The sequence below is a fragment of the Triturus cristatus genome, chromosome 1_1 (assembly GCF_964204655.1).
Source record: "Triturus cristatus chromosome 1_1, aTriCri1.1, whole genome shotgun sequence".
Taxonomy (NCBI): domain Eukaryota; kingdom Metazoa; phylum Chordata; class Amphibia; order Caudata; family Salamandridae; genus Triturus; species Triturus cristatus.
Genome location: NC_140579.1, coordinates 466,284,223 through 466,301,549, shown reverse-complemented (window position 1 = coordinate 466,301,549; position 17,327 = coordinate 466,284,223). Strand labels below are relative to the sequence as shown.

Below are 17,327 nucleotides of genomic sequence, written 5' to 3'. Positions count from 1 at the left end.
CACACACACACACAACCACACACACACAACCACACACAACCACAAACACACACAACCACAATAACACAAACACACAACCACACACACACAATAACACAAACACACAACCACACACACAACCACAAACACAAAACCACAAACACAACCACAACCATACACAACCACACACGACCACAACCACACACACCCAACCACACCCACACACAACCACACACACAAACACAACCACACACAATAACACAAACACACAACCACAATAACACAGAACCACACACACAACCACACACAAGCACACACAATAACAGAAACACACATCCACACACACAACCACAACTACACACGCAACCACAACACACACACTACTACACACACAATCACAACACCCACACACAGCCACACACACAACCACAAACCGTTTTCTGGCTGTCAGCATAAATACGCTGTCACCAAACACGATGAACACCTTGGGAAAGTTTGTGAAGTCACCCCCAACTTTGAAACCCCTTGTTGTAGCGGAGTGTGTGCTGTACACATGGCAATACCTTGACACAGCGGACTGTTGCAAGGAATGCTTTGAGCCTCGGAGGCTGACAGACCTCAGTCTGTGCATTAGTTCACCCCGTCTTGGCACTGCATAAAAACAGGATGCCCACTGTCCAACATGAAGTGAGACATTGTGATCGGGGCTGGAGATGCTGTCTAGCAATCTGCTTAGAACATTGTGTTTCATTTAGGGCATTAAACATAAAGGAGCACTGGCAATGCTGATAAAATGGATTTCATTTTGAGTAGTGACTAAAACTTTTTTAAAAGCCTGCTGTACTGAAACAAGCATTTGCAATGCAATAGGTCTCGCATTTGCAAAAGTTTCAGCTATTGACATTGTTCATGACAATGCCTTTTTAATCTATTTTATAAAACAAACACATAAATAAATGGCATTATCATTTACAATGCCAATAGCTAGTGTTGCATTATTATTAACAATGCCAACTGCTCACACTTTTATAATGCGAGACCTATTGCATTGCAAATGCTTGTTTTCTCCTATTTTCAATGATGTTACAGTGGCGGCTCCTCCAAAGGGGCGTGGGGCCGTTGCCTCAGTGCTCTCTCGCAGTGCAAGAAGCAGAAACATAAAATGGTAAAACTACCATTTTATGTTTCTGCTTCTCGCACTGCGAGAAAGCAGAAGTGCCTGGAGTGCATGGTTGGGGGTGGGCGGGCGGGTGGGCGGTCCTGCTCGAGGGCAGGGGGGAGTGGCTGCTCACTATATTGGATACTGACTGTTTGGTCGGCCTCAGGGCCAATCAACTCAGTCATGCGCACTCCCTGTTTCTCTATGTATGCAGCCTACATAGCGAAAATAGCCTGGCTTGGGCGTTCGCCGCTGCGGCTCACCAATCACAACACTGCCGGGGAAGGAGGCTGTCTGTGGCTGCTTCCTGTTGGGACCCCGCCACCACTGCCAGGAGCTGAGGCCGCGCGGGACTCAGGAGGACCCGGTAAGGTAAGCTTTAATTTTTTTAAAATTATAATCCCCCCTTCCGTGACCCCTACCTGCGAGTCCCCTACCCGCGACTGCCATGTCCGCCGGCCGCGACTGATTCAGTGCAATATAATCAGATCCCGTCGGGCTATGCCAATGCTTGTTACTTTCATGTGAGCCTGTCTCTAGATCTGATCTACCAGCAGACACTGGACGGATAATCGTTGAGCACTCCCGGCATCTCCCTAGCCACATGAGTGATCCCCGTCATAAAAAGAGTAACCTGCGCGCCTCCCGATTCTGCTTTAAAAACCTCAGTGGGTTCAGCGCTCCTTGTAAAGTTCAGACAAACTACAATATGCATAGTGGCACGTAGGGCCTCAACCTTTCATTCGAGGTAGGTAAAAGTAGTACCGCGGATTTTGGAGCTAACATGGCCCGATGTAAGGGGGGGGGGGCGTTCTTATAACATCGTCCTCCTCTTGAGAACAGCTTGCAGAGGGTCCCTGAGTGCTCAGAATATGGGCTTGGCCCCAGTTATAAGGTCACAGCCCACAGAATAATAGTGTTACGGTGTCCCGGCGTGACCCCCGCCTCACTGTAATCCAAGCGCATCTCTCCGGACCCCAAGCGCCCCCCTCCCCTTCCTGTGTCACCCCCGGTAAGGGAACGTTTCCATTATGTGGCAAAGGTCCCGTCTCCAGAGACTTCTGGAAACTTAGTGGCTCATTGTGTATAGGTCGACATACTGCAGGTGTGTTGGAAGCTCATGGTCACCTTGGAGGTGTCACTATTTCGGGGGGGGGGGGGGGGTATTTTGTCGTTTGTAGATTACACAAACATGACATGGAGCTCGCTGTGATCTGGGAGCTGCACTAATTTCCTGTTGTGTCTCTTGTGGTGTGGAAATATGGATTTTTATGATCAGTTATGTCCCCTATCTTGGACCCCAACGGTTTCATGTATGAATCACAAGTACATGTATGCTCCCTCCAGTTCCAGTTATGAAGACGCAAACACATGTGCGTCCATCGTCAACATGTCCTCTTTCAGAGCCGCCATGAATAAGCCGGATATTCCACTCCTAAGTATGAAAGGCCACCGGCTTTATATGGTTCACTTATGCCATTTTACAGTCCAGGCGAATAGGCCCTGATTCTGTCATCAAGCTTTTCTTGCTTTCTGCCTCTGAAGCTCCAGTCTGAGCCTGCATCTGTGACCATGAACTTTGTCTCATTCCCTGCGCGGCTCACGAAGCCTGACATCAGCCTGTTGCCTGCCAAGAAACTGTATTTCACCTTCGAAATTATCTGCTCCGATCCCTGCCCAATGCATTCCTGTCTAGTAGTTTCAGTAAACATTCTTCCAGCTACCGAGCAAAGGCCCGGTTTCTCTGTCTTCATGCAAGTAATTCAGAGCCCTGTTACTATGGAAGATTCCTGCCCTCGCATCTAGTGTAGACACTTAGACGCTTGTACACGCACTAACAGTCAGTATAGTCAGTATAGAATAAGATTCTACTCTAAGAGACCTCTCTTCTGGATAACATAGTTCTTTAAACATAGGATGTTAGATATGATTTGGGATTAGGTTGACTTGACCCTCCAGACTTCTGTCGCCACATGTAGAGTTAAATGTCAAGTCCCCTTCACCCCCTAGTTGCACGTCAATCACACGTCATGCTCCTGTGCGCGCATCTCTGCCAAGTATTTCTGCTGACATTGCGAAATTATTTCATAGGTCCACCCATATGTGACATCACAACCAATGACGTTTCCTTGTTACTCCCAATTACGCCTCCTTCAGCTACGCATGTGAAATGTTATCTTTGCTATCAATTGTTACGCCTCTTGCATTTACTTCACTGTAATGCCTATTGTATAAAAGTGAATAATTATCAATAATGTATGTACTTCACTTCCTGAACCTTCGTGGTGATGGAACTTGGAGCAACCGATTCGAATCATCCATTGGAATAAAGCCCATTCCGAACCTCTAATACCACGGATTCTGCCTATTATTTACTGAGCTATTTTTATTATGTTTCTGTATCAAATTAAGTCCCGGTAATTAAATTATTTACCACATGAATGGCGCCCGAACAGGGACACTTTCTCATCTCAGCGCCGGCGGTGCGTTGCAGGCCCGGTCTCCTGCCACAGCTGGACGGACAACAACGCGTACCAGCAGGATTTCCTGTATCTCCCTCCGGTCAAGCGGGGGCGACTGAGGCTGCGATCAACACCCAGACGAGGCGGTGAGAAGTGCGAAGTATCCCGACCAGAGCCTAGCTGAGAGAGCAAGATCCGAGGTATACAGAGGCCCACCAGGTTTCCGAAGCTCAGAAGTGTCCGAAGTTGTCGAGTCGAGTCCAGTCCGGTCCAGTTCAGTTCAGTTCCGTTCCGAGGCCTTCCGTTCCGAGCTACCCGGTGAGTACCATTACTGGGGAGGCGTTCTGGCGTGCACATAAGTTGTGCCGGTCCAGACGGGTTTGGGTACACAAATCCGGTCTGCACTGTTTCAGCAGTGTATCTGTACTGTTGAGCAGTATATCTAGTATATCAAGTGTATAAGTTCAGAGTAATCCAGATAATGCCGAGTATTATGTTTAGTGGTTCATCATTGTTTTGCTCATTTAAATGTTAAATGTTAAATGTGTTAATACGTTCTGCATATTGTGGTATGAATGACTGTTCATTATCGTGTTTATTGTATTAAGTTTGTTCAAGATCAAGTATCAGATCAGTTCTCAATATGCCGCTCTTTTCGAAATTAAGACAGATCACAACTAGAAAAGGGGTACTCGAAGAAGCTGTTCCTATTCCTCCTAGGGACACTCCAGGGTACTTCATGTATCATAAACACGGCTTAGACGCTATATTATTTCTTGATTTATGGGTAGACTACACTAAGGAATTACCAGAAAGTCAGAGGTGGCCCGCAGCTGGGACCTGGGATGCAGAGTGCATCGTGAAAGTAGAGGAAGAATTATGGAAAAAGAAGGCTAGACAATCACAGAAAGACGCCATTGAATTATGGCGTAAAGAATCGTATAGACGTACAGAAAAAGCACGTAGACAGGAGGAGAAGAGTAAAGAGAATTCAAATGAAATCCGAGAAAATCTATTAATTGAAGAAGGTACACGGGTGAAATCAGAACAAGTAGACAGACAAAGAAATGCCCTTATGAAGGGTATGTATCCCCTTCTGGCCGAGGGATTACCTAAGGCTACTGCGGGGATACCAAAAGACTTGCCACCCCCATTATTTCCAATAAAAGTACATCCCAAGGGGCATCCTAGAACCGCAGAAGATGTTTTTCTTTCCTCATATTTAGATGACGCAGCTCCCGAGTATGCTAACCCCGCCCCACATAGACCGTCGGCCGGGGAGGTTCAACGCCAAGATCCTGTATCTGTATCTCTACAGCACCAAATCCCGACACAAGTTCCGGCAAGCACATCTGTTTCCACATCTGTTCCTACAGCTACTTCTATAGCTGAGCCCACACCTATAGTTGCTGTATCGCGTTCAACGAATCCTTTCACGCCCGATACCCCAGACGGGGCTACTGGAGGTGCTACCAATATTTTTTCTACGCCACCCAGAATAAATAAACTTACCTTTCAAGAATCAGCACATCCACGTACCCCCAAACTCATAAATGCCCGCACGCTTAAGGAACTTCTTATAGATTGTAGATATGACCCTGTGCCCGGCAAAGAGGACGAAATGATCATGGCATCATTACGTATCAGACGAGCCGCGGTGTATTTAGGGAAGTTACCAGGAATGACTATGCATCTAGATAATATATATCATTTTGTCCAAACAGGGCAAGATTCTGAATGTATTAACAGAGCTATGGAATACCAGAAAGTGGAAATACAGGGGGAACTGTTACGTTTCCTCATAAATTGTGTGATCAGAAATCAAGACCGACCGGGGGTAGACCCGGAAGCAATGCAAATTCTTACCAGATGGAGCCAGAATATATCAGAAGGGAGACATGATAAGCAAAACTGTATAATAGCCATGTGCCGAAAGATCCGTAAAGAAATAGAACGCCTACACGAAGAGAGATTAGCGGTAGACCAGTTCGAACAAAGCGAGGAGGAAGGATCAGGACTGTCCACAGGACAGTCAGAAACCATAGCCTATGTAGGTAGAGGAAGATCTTGTAATAGTACTAGATGTTTTACTGACCCGATACGTCCGATATGTCCAGATAATAACAGGAATTTCCAAACACCTATAATAAATATAAGGTCCCCCGAGCATTCGTTCCAAGCCGCTGACAAATTACTGCGAGAACGAAGGGGTTATCATTTTCTCGATTCTATGGATGAACAAGAATTAGCCAGGTCAGCCGTTCATTGGATTGACAGTCCCGGAAAGTATGATGATGATACAGTAGCACACACATTTTTGAATCTCACCCCAGATGAACAGCGTTTAGCTGGGATTTATATGATTCAACAACTTCTTATACTATATAAAAGCCAACATTCAGATCCTGGTCCCTTACCTGACATATTGACTGAATTACTCACGAATAGATGGAGAGGTTCAGGTACTAAGCTAATTAAAGAAATACTAGAATCAAGAAAGCAGTACATTCTTTTTGTATGTCCAGAACCTGTCTCACTGCCCATCAAGGAAAGACCGATGTATTACATGGACAGACAGAATCCCTTACGAGAAGTACACCCAATAAAGGGCGAGGACAATCAGTTTAAACGTGTATTTGTATATACGCCCATATCGAAAATAGAATTGTTAGAAATGAAGAAAGTGGTACCCAGTCATGACAAAGACCCAGCGGGTTTCCACCGAGAAATTAAAGACATGTTACTCATGGGAGAGTATACCTATCCCGACATTATGACAATATTAAAGGTATTGATGCCTGCTGGCATTTATGAAAAACTCAAGGAAAAAGAGTGGGAGGTGGGAGACCAAAAGATAGACTGGACAGCATTAGAAAATGAAGAAAAGGCCCGAGGTCCTGGTTCGGGGCTTGGGGACAAAACTAAAGCACTACCAGGTTTACTAGTACAGGTACTGCCACGTTTATTAACTACGAAAAAGGAAGACTGGGGTGCAATTTCAGCCTGTAAACAAAAGCAAGATGAAGACACTAGTGATTTCTATGCACGATTTGAAAAATGTTTTGGTATAAATAGTGGCATAAAAGCAAGTAGCGAATCATACCCACATCTGTTTGTGACAAAATTAGTTGAAAATTCCTTGCCCCAAGTGAAGAATAGAGTATTAAAATTCGAGAGTACCTGGCAAGGTAACACCCCATCACAAATGTTACAAATGTTACAGTATCATCACAATAGAATTAGAGAGGAACAAGATCATGAACAAAGACGCATGAAAGACACGAAAATGAAAATGCTAGTCTCCCAGACAGTTCCAGCTGAAGGACATAAAAAGGGTACGACACATTCCGGTGATTCAGCAGGACCTGTAAAAGGGACATGCAACTATTGTAAACAACCAGGTCATTATATACACGATTGTCCAGTCCTGAAGCGTAATATCGCCACAGGTATTACAAAAGAAAGACCACGGCCACTTAGACAGGATCAGAATGAACAAGGAGCCCCGCAGCATGCACAGTCCATGCCAGCTCCACAACAGTCTATACAGTTTGTGCCAGCTGCACCAGCGCTGCCTGTTGCTGCCACACAAACCACGACACGACAGCTGTACCAGACCGCACAGTACGACTATCCTGATTATCAACGATATGCATGAAACAGCCTAGAGAGGGAAGTTGACTTACCCCTTATCGAGGTCCCAGTAGACCAAGAAGGACCTTATGTACATAGTGAATTATTAGGCCAAGATAGAAAATTTTTACTCGATACAGGGGCAAGTCGAACAACCATAAAACGTAGTGAAGTTCCAGGGGCACCCCTCTCAGGCTCACAGAATATTTCCCTTGGTTTTTCAGGAAAACCTATTGTTAATGAAGTATCACAGCCTCTTCCACTTACGATAGGACCCTTGACCAGAACTACAGATTTATTGCTTACTAAATCATGTCCAGAAAACTTGTTAGGTATAAAAACACTGAAAGCTCTAGGAGCTATAATATGTTGTTCTCCGGAAGGAGTAAGATTGTTTTTACGTGATTTCAAAGGTCACTATGTGTCTCGAGACATGGATCCCCGACTACAGACTTTACCTACACATCTATGGGCACAAGGCCCTACTGATGTTGGTTGCATGAATATTACACCATATCGAGTTACACTAAAGGCAGGAGTGGTACTACCACGAATGCGACAATACAAGTTACCACCAGATGCTGTAGTGGCTTTACTACAAATCATTGACGAGCTCATTGCCCAAGGAGTGGTTGTGGAAACAGACTCCAATGTATGTAATTCACCGATAATTCCGATTCTTAAACGAACAGATCCGAAGGCCCCGCCAGTATATCGATTGGTTATTGATCTGCGCGAATTAAACAAGTGCATTGTGCCACAATTCCCTGTGGTCCCAGATATCTCGTCATTACTGACAGCTATTGATTCTGAAGCAACATTCTTTACTGTAATTGATCTCAAGAATGCCTTTTTCAGCGTCCCTATAGATCCGGAAAGCCAATACTTGTTCGGATTTAGTTTAAATGGACGTAGCTTTAAATTCTCACGCGCACCTCAAGGATTTACAGAAAGCCCCAGCATCTATAGCCAAGCACTGAAACGAGAACTCGACAGTATCCACATGCCAGTGAACACTGCCCTGCTTCAATATGTCGATGATCTGCTGATCACCGCTAGAAGCGAACCTGAATGTGAGAAAGCATCACTGACAGTTTTACAATTTCTAGCAGAAAAGGGGCACAAGGTGTCCCCTTCTAAGCTGCAATTCTGTGTCCAGCGAGTTGTTTATCTTGGACACTCGCTGTCCAAGGAGGGGAGGCAGCTTACACCCGACCGCATTCAGTTAATAGCTAACATGCCAATACCCAAGACACAAAAGGAGGTGCGGGCTTTTATAGGCCTCACTTCATATTGTAGGCAGTGGATTCCTCAGTATGCATTTCTAGCAAAACCACTCAATCAGTTGACAACACAGGAGGCAGCCACATCGACTGTTCTCCCTTGGACCCAGGAACATACACAAGCTTTTGAAAGCTTAAAGAAAGCTTTATGTCAAGCACCGGTTTTAGCAACACCATGTTACAATAAACAGTTTACACTTTTTGTTACAGAACGCGAAGGTACTGCCTTGTCAGTACTCACACAGGAACAAGCAGGATCACACAAACCGTGTGCTTATTTTTCTAGTACATTAGATCCCGTAGCTCAGGCTTTGCCTGCGTGCCTGAAATCGGTGGCAGCGACAGCTTTAGCAATCAGACAAAGCGATGCCATAGTGTTAGGACATCCATTGACAGTACAAGTACCGCATGCAGTAGAGGTTCTTTTGAATAGAACGCAAACACAACATTTAACTATAGCGCGACTTACAGGGTATGAATTAACATTGTTCCAACCACATATAGAAATCAGACGTTGTAACACATTGAATCCTGCCACACTTTTACCCGTAATTGGAACAGACCCACTAGCGCATGACTGCATTGACGTTATTACAATCACGACGAAACCCAGACAAGACTTGACAGATGTCCCATTGTCAGACCCAGACCTGACGTTGTATGTAGATGGTTCATGTATGAGAACAAGTACAGGAGAGTTAGTGGCCGCTTACGCAGTCACAACAGACACTGAAATCATTGAAACAAATTGCATAAACACCTTGTCAGCTCAAGCCGCAGAGCTCGTCGCTCTGACACAAGCCTGTATTCAAGCCACAAATAAAAGAGTCAACATATACACTGATTCACGTTATGCATTCGGAGTTGTACATGACTTCGGCGTGCTGTGGCGAGAGAGAGGTTATTTAAATTCTCACGGTGCCCACATTCAGCACGGACCCCTCATTCATGCCTTATTAGATGCAATACATCTACCCACTGCAATATCAATTATGAAATGTAAAGCTCATATGAAAGTTACTGATATCATTTCTCAAGGCAATGATCTAGCTGACAGAACAGCTAAACAGACGGCTCAAACTCAAACATCCGACATGACAAAGACAATAGTCCCGACGCCAACACATTGTATGACGATTAAAGATCCCGCTCTTGACGTAATTGACATACAGACACATGCTACTCCAGACGAAATAAAGAAATGGACTGAATTAGGAGGGATTCAAACGGACCAAGGATGGATGACGAAGGAAAAATCTGTGTGGTTCCTTCCTGATTCAATGGTCCAAGTTATTATTAACACTATACATAGTCCAGCGCATCTAGGAGAAAAAGCTATGCTAGACAGCATCCAACACATTTGGTTCAATAAACATTTACGAGCAGCAGCCAAGCAAAAAGTTCGTACCTGTATGATCTGTTGTCAGTTCAACCCAGGAAAAAGCGTTCCCGTAGAACAGGGTGGATTTCAGTCTCCTGATCACCCTTTTGAAGTCCTCCAGATGGATTATATCCAGATGGAACGATGTCGAGGATTCAAATATGTTCTCGTAGTTGTCTGTGCTCTTTCCCGTTGGACAGAGGCATACCCGGTTTCAGATTACACTGCCCCGACTACTGCCAAACAGTTAGTTCGAGAATTTTTCCCACGATACGGTTTACCACGTGCTGTCTACTCAGATAACGGCCAGCCGTTCTCATCCGAACTAATGAAACACGTTTCACTTTTGTTAGGCTATCAGTGGAAATTCCACTGTGTCCGACACCCCGAGGCAGCAGGTCTCGTAGAAAGACATAATCAGATTCTGAAAATCAGATTGTCCAAGATATGCAGAGAGAAGGGTGTCGACTGGGTAGTAGCCTTACCAGTTGCACTCTTTTACATGAGAATGGTAGCACACTCTCGAACAGGGCTATCCCCGTATGAGGTGATCTTTGGCAGACCACCAAATATGTGGGGGACGCCTATACCACGTAAAATAACTGATATTGACTGTAATATGCTGACAGATTATTTGGCTTCCTTGATGTCTGCACTACAATCTTGTCGTTCACAGGTAGCTGCAGCCTTTCCTGACAACACTGAGGTGAAACCCCATGACGTAATTCCAGGGGATCTCGTTTTAGTGAGGAACTTTGATCGAAAGACTCAGCTGGATCCTAGGTGGAAGTCACCGAAATTGGTCTTGCTCACCACAAGGACAGCCGTGAAGATCGAGGGCAGAAAAGGCTGGATACATTCAAGTCATATCAAGAAATTTCATGGACTACCATCGGACGTAAACACCACACCTTGTGTGTCTTCACCCATTGACTCAAAACTTCCTTTTGTTGAAACCAGTAGTCACGAACAATATAAATTAAAACTCAGATCTAACCGGTCGGGAAATTTGATTGTTTAAGTCCTCTCCAAGGTGAAGCGGTTGAATTTGTCCCTGACATGTATCCCTTAGATCTGAATAGAGAAAACACCCGAAAAATGTTGAAACGACATGCATACTGTAAATCACTGCGTAGTCATTACACAGTGACGTTATTAATTTTGTTTTTCCTAAGTCTTTTAATAATTACTGCAAGTATATTGTTGCACATATATTATCCTATTTCTAGACATGTTTATAATGTTACTGCTGAACATTCTTTTAGTGACCTACCCCCGCATGAATTATCGTATAGATTTGCGCTGCGCAATAACACTTTTATTAGTATGTTACATCATTCCCATCAGGTTAGCAATGCTACAAATTGTTGGATATGTGGCCGACTGCCTCCCTATCAGAATTATAAAGGAATTCTACCTCTTTTTCCATACCCATTCACACACAACGGCTCCTGTGGAGCATGGTTTAGTTTAATTAATTCCCTAGATTCAAATTCTGCAGTTTATCAAGACAACTGGGTATGGGGAAATTTGAACTTAGTTTTACTTAAAGTCTGCTACCCTAACAAGGAGGGACTTCCCAAGAGAACAGGAACTGATCTAGAAAATGAAGTATATGGATTAGGTAATTTTACGCTTAATCTTATGATCCTAAATGTCGAATCCGAAGCTACTCCAATTTTGCCCGCCATGTCAGTATTTCCAGTAAAAGGTGAATTATGTGTAAGAAAGAATGGTTCCATACATATGGGCCATAGTAGATGCACCACTGTAATAGAATTCAGTGATCAAGGCAAGTCGACATTTAGAGCTTCCCGCCATTCCTATTTTATATGTGGTCAGACGGCATATGTACGTTTGCCTCTAGATTGGGATGGTACCTGCTATATTGGATTTCTTTTGCCACCTGTTTTCCTAGCTCCTCCCGATTATCACAGAAATACTCATTTAGTACACAATAGAGAAAGGAGAGATCTCCCAATTGTTGATTACACTGAAACAGCATGGGAAAAATACACAGATTTCAATAAAGGTCTCTTTCCCTATATAGGTACCGTTACTAACAGTAAGCTGATACGTAGATTAACTAGAACCCTTGAAGCAGTAGTGAATGAAACTATTTCCGCCTTAGGCAATTTAACAGAAGAGCAGTCTGTTATGCGGATTGTTGTGCTTCAAAATCGTCTTGTCCTTGACGTCATCCTGGCCGATAGGGGCGGAGCTTGTAGGGTCATCGGATCAAGTTGTTGCATTTTCATACCAGAAAATTCGCCATCTGTATATAAAGCCATAACTCGCCTTCATAAGATTGTAAGCCAGATACACCAGAATCCAGGCACCTGGACTTGGTCCGGTTGGTTTTGGAGTGTATTATCTACCTTTGGATGGAAGGTCCTATCCTTCCTAGGTATTGGCTTTCTCATACTATTCAGTTGCTGTCTATGCCTACAATGTGGACCAGCGATTTGTGGTCTGTGTGCCACATCGTGTGTCCCATCACCAAGATTTCATTCGTCCCAGAAGAAAAAAGAAGAACAAATGATGCTATATGAACAGATCAATGGATTGATGAAGATTGATATCTCTTGACGGGCAAGTAGGGGACAAGGAGGGAATGTGGAAATATGGATTTTTATGATCAGTTATGTCCCCTATCTTGGACCCCAACGGTTTCATGTATGAATCACAAGTACATGTATGCTCCCTCCAGTTCCAGTTATGAAGACGCAAACACATGTGCGTCCATCGTCAACATGTCCTCTTTCAGAGCCGCCATGAATAAGCCGGATATTCCACTCCTAAGTATGAAAGGCCACCGGCTTTATATGGTTCACTTATGCCATTTTACAGTCCAGGCGAATAGGCCCTGATTCTGTCATCAAGCTTTTCTTGCTTTCTGCCTCTGAAGCTCCAGTCTGAGCCTGCATCTGTGACCATGAACTTTGTCTCATTCCCTGCGCGGCTCACGAAGCCTGACATCAGCCTGTTGCCTGCCAAGAAACTGTATTTCACCTTCGAAATTATCTGCTCCGATCCCTGCCCAATGCATTCCTGTCTAGTAGTTTCAGTAAACATTCTTCCAGCTACCGAGCAAAGGCCCGGTTTCTCTGTCTTCATGCAAGTAATTCAGAGCCCTGTTACTATGGAAGATTCCTGCCCTCGCATCTAGTGTAGACACTTAGACGCTTGTACACGCACTAACAGTCAGTATAGTCAGTATAGAATAAGATTCTACTCTAAGAGACCTCTCTACTGGATAACATAGTTCTTTAAACATAGGATGTTAGATATGATTTGGGATTAGGTTGACTTGACCCTCCAGACTTCTGTCGCCACATGTAGAGTTAAATGTCAAGTCCCCTTCACCCCGTAGTTGCACGTCAATCACACGTCATGCTGCTGTGCGCGCATCTCTGCCAAGTATTTCTGCTGACATTGCGAAATTATTTCATAGGTCCACCCATATGTGACATCACAACCAATGACGTTTCCTTGTTACTCCCAATTACGCCTCCTTCAGCTACGCATGTGAAATGTTATCTTTGCTATCAATTGTTACGCCTCTTGCATTTACTTCACTGTAATGCCTATTGTATAAAAGTGAATAATTATCAATAATGTATGTACTTCACTTCCTGAACCTTCGTGGTGATGGAACTTGGAGCAACCGATTCGAATCATCCATTGGAATAAAGCCCATTCCGAACCTCTAATACCACGGATTCTGCCTCTTATTTACTGAGCTATTTTTATTATGTTTCTGTATCAAATTAAGTCCCGGTAATTAAATTATTTACCACAGTGGTTACAAGTTTGTAAAAACATGTACTAAAGATTATGGAGACCTGAAAGTTCCATAATTTCAATGAGGGGTGCTGTGAGCAGATGAGGAGGTGCCACCACTTTAGACTATTGAGGGGGGGGGGGGGGGAGTATATTTGCGTACCTCATTACACTAACATGTTTAGAAACTCATGGCAACCTCGAAGTTTCACAATTTCCTTAGGGGTTCTTTGTTGCTACCAGGTTACACAAACATCAGAAGAAGCTGATGGCCATAAGGAGTTTCCATCTCCTGAGTGATATGGGAACCCTTTTATCCTGCACTACACAAACACACCATGAAGAGCATGGAGACCTTGATAAGCCTCATTTTCCTGGGCGATATGGAAGACTCTTGCTCCCACATTACACAAGCACGGCATAAGGTTAATGGAAACCAGGAGATGGGCCCATTCCTCGAGTGTTATGGGGGACCGCTGCACCCACATTCCACTCACACTCGCAAAGATCTTGGAATGACTCATTGAAACTCTTTATTGATGTTACAACTACAATTCTTGCTTTCCTAAATTCACTTGAAAATGCACTATTTGCCCACTCTTTTTTCAAAAATTTCCTGCGGTCAGTATATTGCCGAACCCCCCTTTTGACACTTGGGCTCGCTCACTACGCCTGCTCGCCACAGGGCACTAATCATAAACATTTACGCCTCACCACTTTCAAATGTCACCAGCCACCACTGTGTCACTCAGAACCTCCACCCCCCACCTCCTTTAAAAACATCCCCTTTATTCAATGTTACTAATCTACCAATTTATATTATGTCCTCTTTTGCCTCATATGACCCAACGGCTCTTTGCTGCCTGCTTATGATCAATATTTTAAAAGTATGTTTTCTTACTCCTTAGATTTAACAAGCATTGGCAATACCAATATGTTGGGCTTATAAATGGAAGTGTCTCTCCATCCATTGATTGGTTTAGTCATTTAGTACGTCATCCATTCATCTAACTGCTGATTTGAGAGCCAATGACTGTGAAGAGCATTTTTACAAATGAAGAATTCACGTAACAACAAAAGATATTTGCTTCAATTTGTTCCTTTATCACTATATGGGTATTAAGTGAGAGAATAAGCATGCGTGCTGCGAAACACATTTTGGCTGGATTTTTAGACTGGTCACTGCTCATAGAGAAAAAATGTATAATAAAAAAATTTAAAACATTCTGTAAATGTGTGTAGGAATTCGAAATTGGAGGCTAAATATTAAATTAGCATCCTCAGATTGATATGTTGGAGCAATGCAAGTGCATCTAAGAATATATAGTATGGACGGGAAGTAGCCTCAACTGAATTTAGAAAAGGTCCAACTTTTCTATTTATAGTAAAATTTTGATTTTCTTTTATATTTGTTTGTGAATTAAATAAAATATTTCATCACTTGTGTATTTGTTTGATGAATGCTTGTTTCTGGGTTTCTTGTGTTTTGTTGTGTAGTTCAAACAATTGACAATGCTTAGGCTGGGGTCCCCGGCTTACAGCAATGATTCAGTGGGCTTCCCACTTTCCAGAAATCATTAAGTGGGGGGCCCACAAAAGTCAAAAGGTTAAGAACCACTGCCCTAGAGTACAAAAGACACATGTAATACCAGTATGCATGGCATTTACGAATCAAACCTATCTCCTACCTGCAAAAATTACATAATGTGCATAAGCAAAAGGAAAAACTAAAATCAAACTAAATATATGCAACCCCTGCAATCTAGGTTTATGCACAAATAATTTGCCTGAGCCTACAATGTACATAGCAACATTCTCCCTTTGCAGTGAATTAAAAGAAGAAAACATCCTACTTAAAAAAACAACACATCTTACCACAGAGGTATGAAAATGGCATTGCCTAAAACTAGTGTGCTGAAAAACTGCTATGTTGACTTTTAGGTGGACAATTAATAATTATTCTTGGGCAGGTCTCAAAGCCTCATAACACCCTTTCTGGCATACAAATTGTGGTGTGGTGGTTGTGGGGTTGCCGTACCTTGCTGCTGCTGGACATCTGTCCACAGTCCTTGTACCGTGGGGACACCACATGGGGATAGCAATACATAAATGTGGTGTGGTGTCAGCGCTACATAAGGATTCCTTTGGCTACCATTATGAGAAGATTCATGTTAGACTGAAGGTTTGGAAAAGATAAGGAAATCTTTGCAAATCTCAACCTCAGAGTCACAGAGAACAGTCATGACTCTGCACCAATCTACAAACGTTTTAACATGTGATAAACTTTAATATTACTAAGAATCTTTGGCCTATTATAGTAGGGTCAATAGTTAATTTGTGGCTTGATTATAACTTTGCCATACACTAACGATGGCACAGAAGCACATCCATCAACTCCAATTAATCTAGGATGCAGGAGTCTGTCTGTCTTTAGAAGAGTGATCATTTCACTGAAGATAGAAACCTGGCTCAGGATGGAAGATCACATAAAGTTCAGATGATTCTACTTCATTAATGTCACAAGGAATTAATATTTATGTCTGGTCTCAGGTCAGAAGTCCAAGCTTTGCAAGAACCTATGCCTTAAATTCACTTCACTGATGAGGAAGGGGATTGACATTCTAGTAACTAAACTCAGCAGTTTCATGTCAAAGTTCATGCAAAAGAAACTGAATTATAAGAATCGCTGTAATTTACTGAAGATTCATCATTTCTTTTAACACAGAGTGGATCTGTTCATTCATGGGGATGAAGACTACTAGAAGGACAGCGCCTAGAGAGCTAAATAAGTGATCCTAATTATACAACCACTCCTTAACAGTGTTAACAGTTATTTTGTGTGAGTGTAAACCCCCTAACTGGTCCCAGGATGCTTGTTTCTGGTCCGGGGAAGACCAGGCTTGGCTGTTCGGGCTGGACTGTTCCCATGAGGTACAGGGTCAAGACTGATTTGCATATGGCTGGGTCTGAAATGGGGTGGCGAAGTGAGCTAAAGAACGATGATGGATTCAACCCAGATCTATAACTGGGAGTAAGTGACTGAAAAGTTTCAGTGCTCCATCCATCATCTCCTTGTGTTTGTTCTGTTTGCCCTAGGATGGCAGTGTACGCCCAGACGTGGGTCCCTTGCTCACTTTGCCACTGGATTCAAGCTAGCCTGGCTGATGAGGGGTGTTACTCCGAAACCAGTCCCAGGATTCTTTTGTCTGGTCCAGGGAAGACCTGGCTTGGCAGTTTGGGCTGGACTGTTCCCATGAAGAACAGGGTTAAGACTACTTTGCATATGGCTGGGGTGGTGAAGTGAGCTGAAGAACGATGAATGATTAAATTCAGATCTGTGACTGGGGGTGAGTGTCTGAAAAGTTTCAGTGCTCTGTCCATCATCTCCTTGTGTTTGCTTTGTAAAATAGGATTGCAATTACTTATAAACAGTTTTAAAACTGAACATTACAGGTTGCAATACATATACTGCCCGGTTTGTGCTGGTGAGCATCAGTGTGCTGTTACTGCATATTTATAAGTGGTATTTTACTCTATTATTTTTTCCCAAGGTCAGTGGTGCAACAAAAATCTATGCACCTATTTTGTCTACGGCACATGTGGGTTTTATGGTGCCAAAATAAAGGGTCACTGACCTCCCATTCAAG

At 43.4% G+C, this 17,327-nt stretch overlaps 1 protein-coding gene across 6 annotated transcripts in view; it reads right to left on the bottom strand.

The window, feature by feature from the left end:
* LOC146870432 (E3 ubiquitin-protein ligase TRIM39-like) overlaps positions 1-17,327 on the bottom strand; it is a 438,014-nt gene that overhangs the window by 224,540 nt on the left and 196,147 nt on the right. The gene's annotated exons all lie outside the window — the stretch shown is intronic.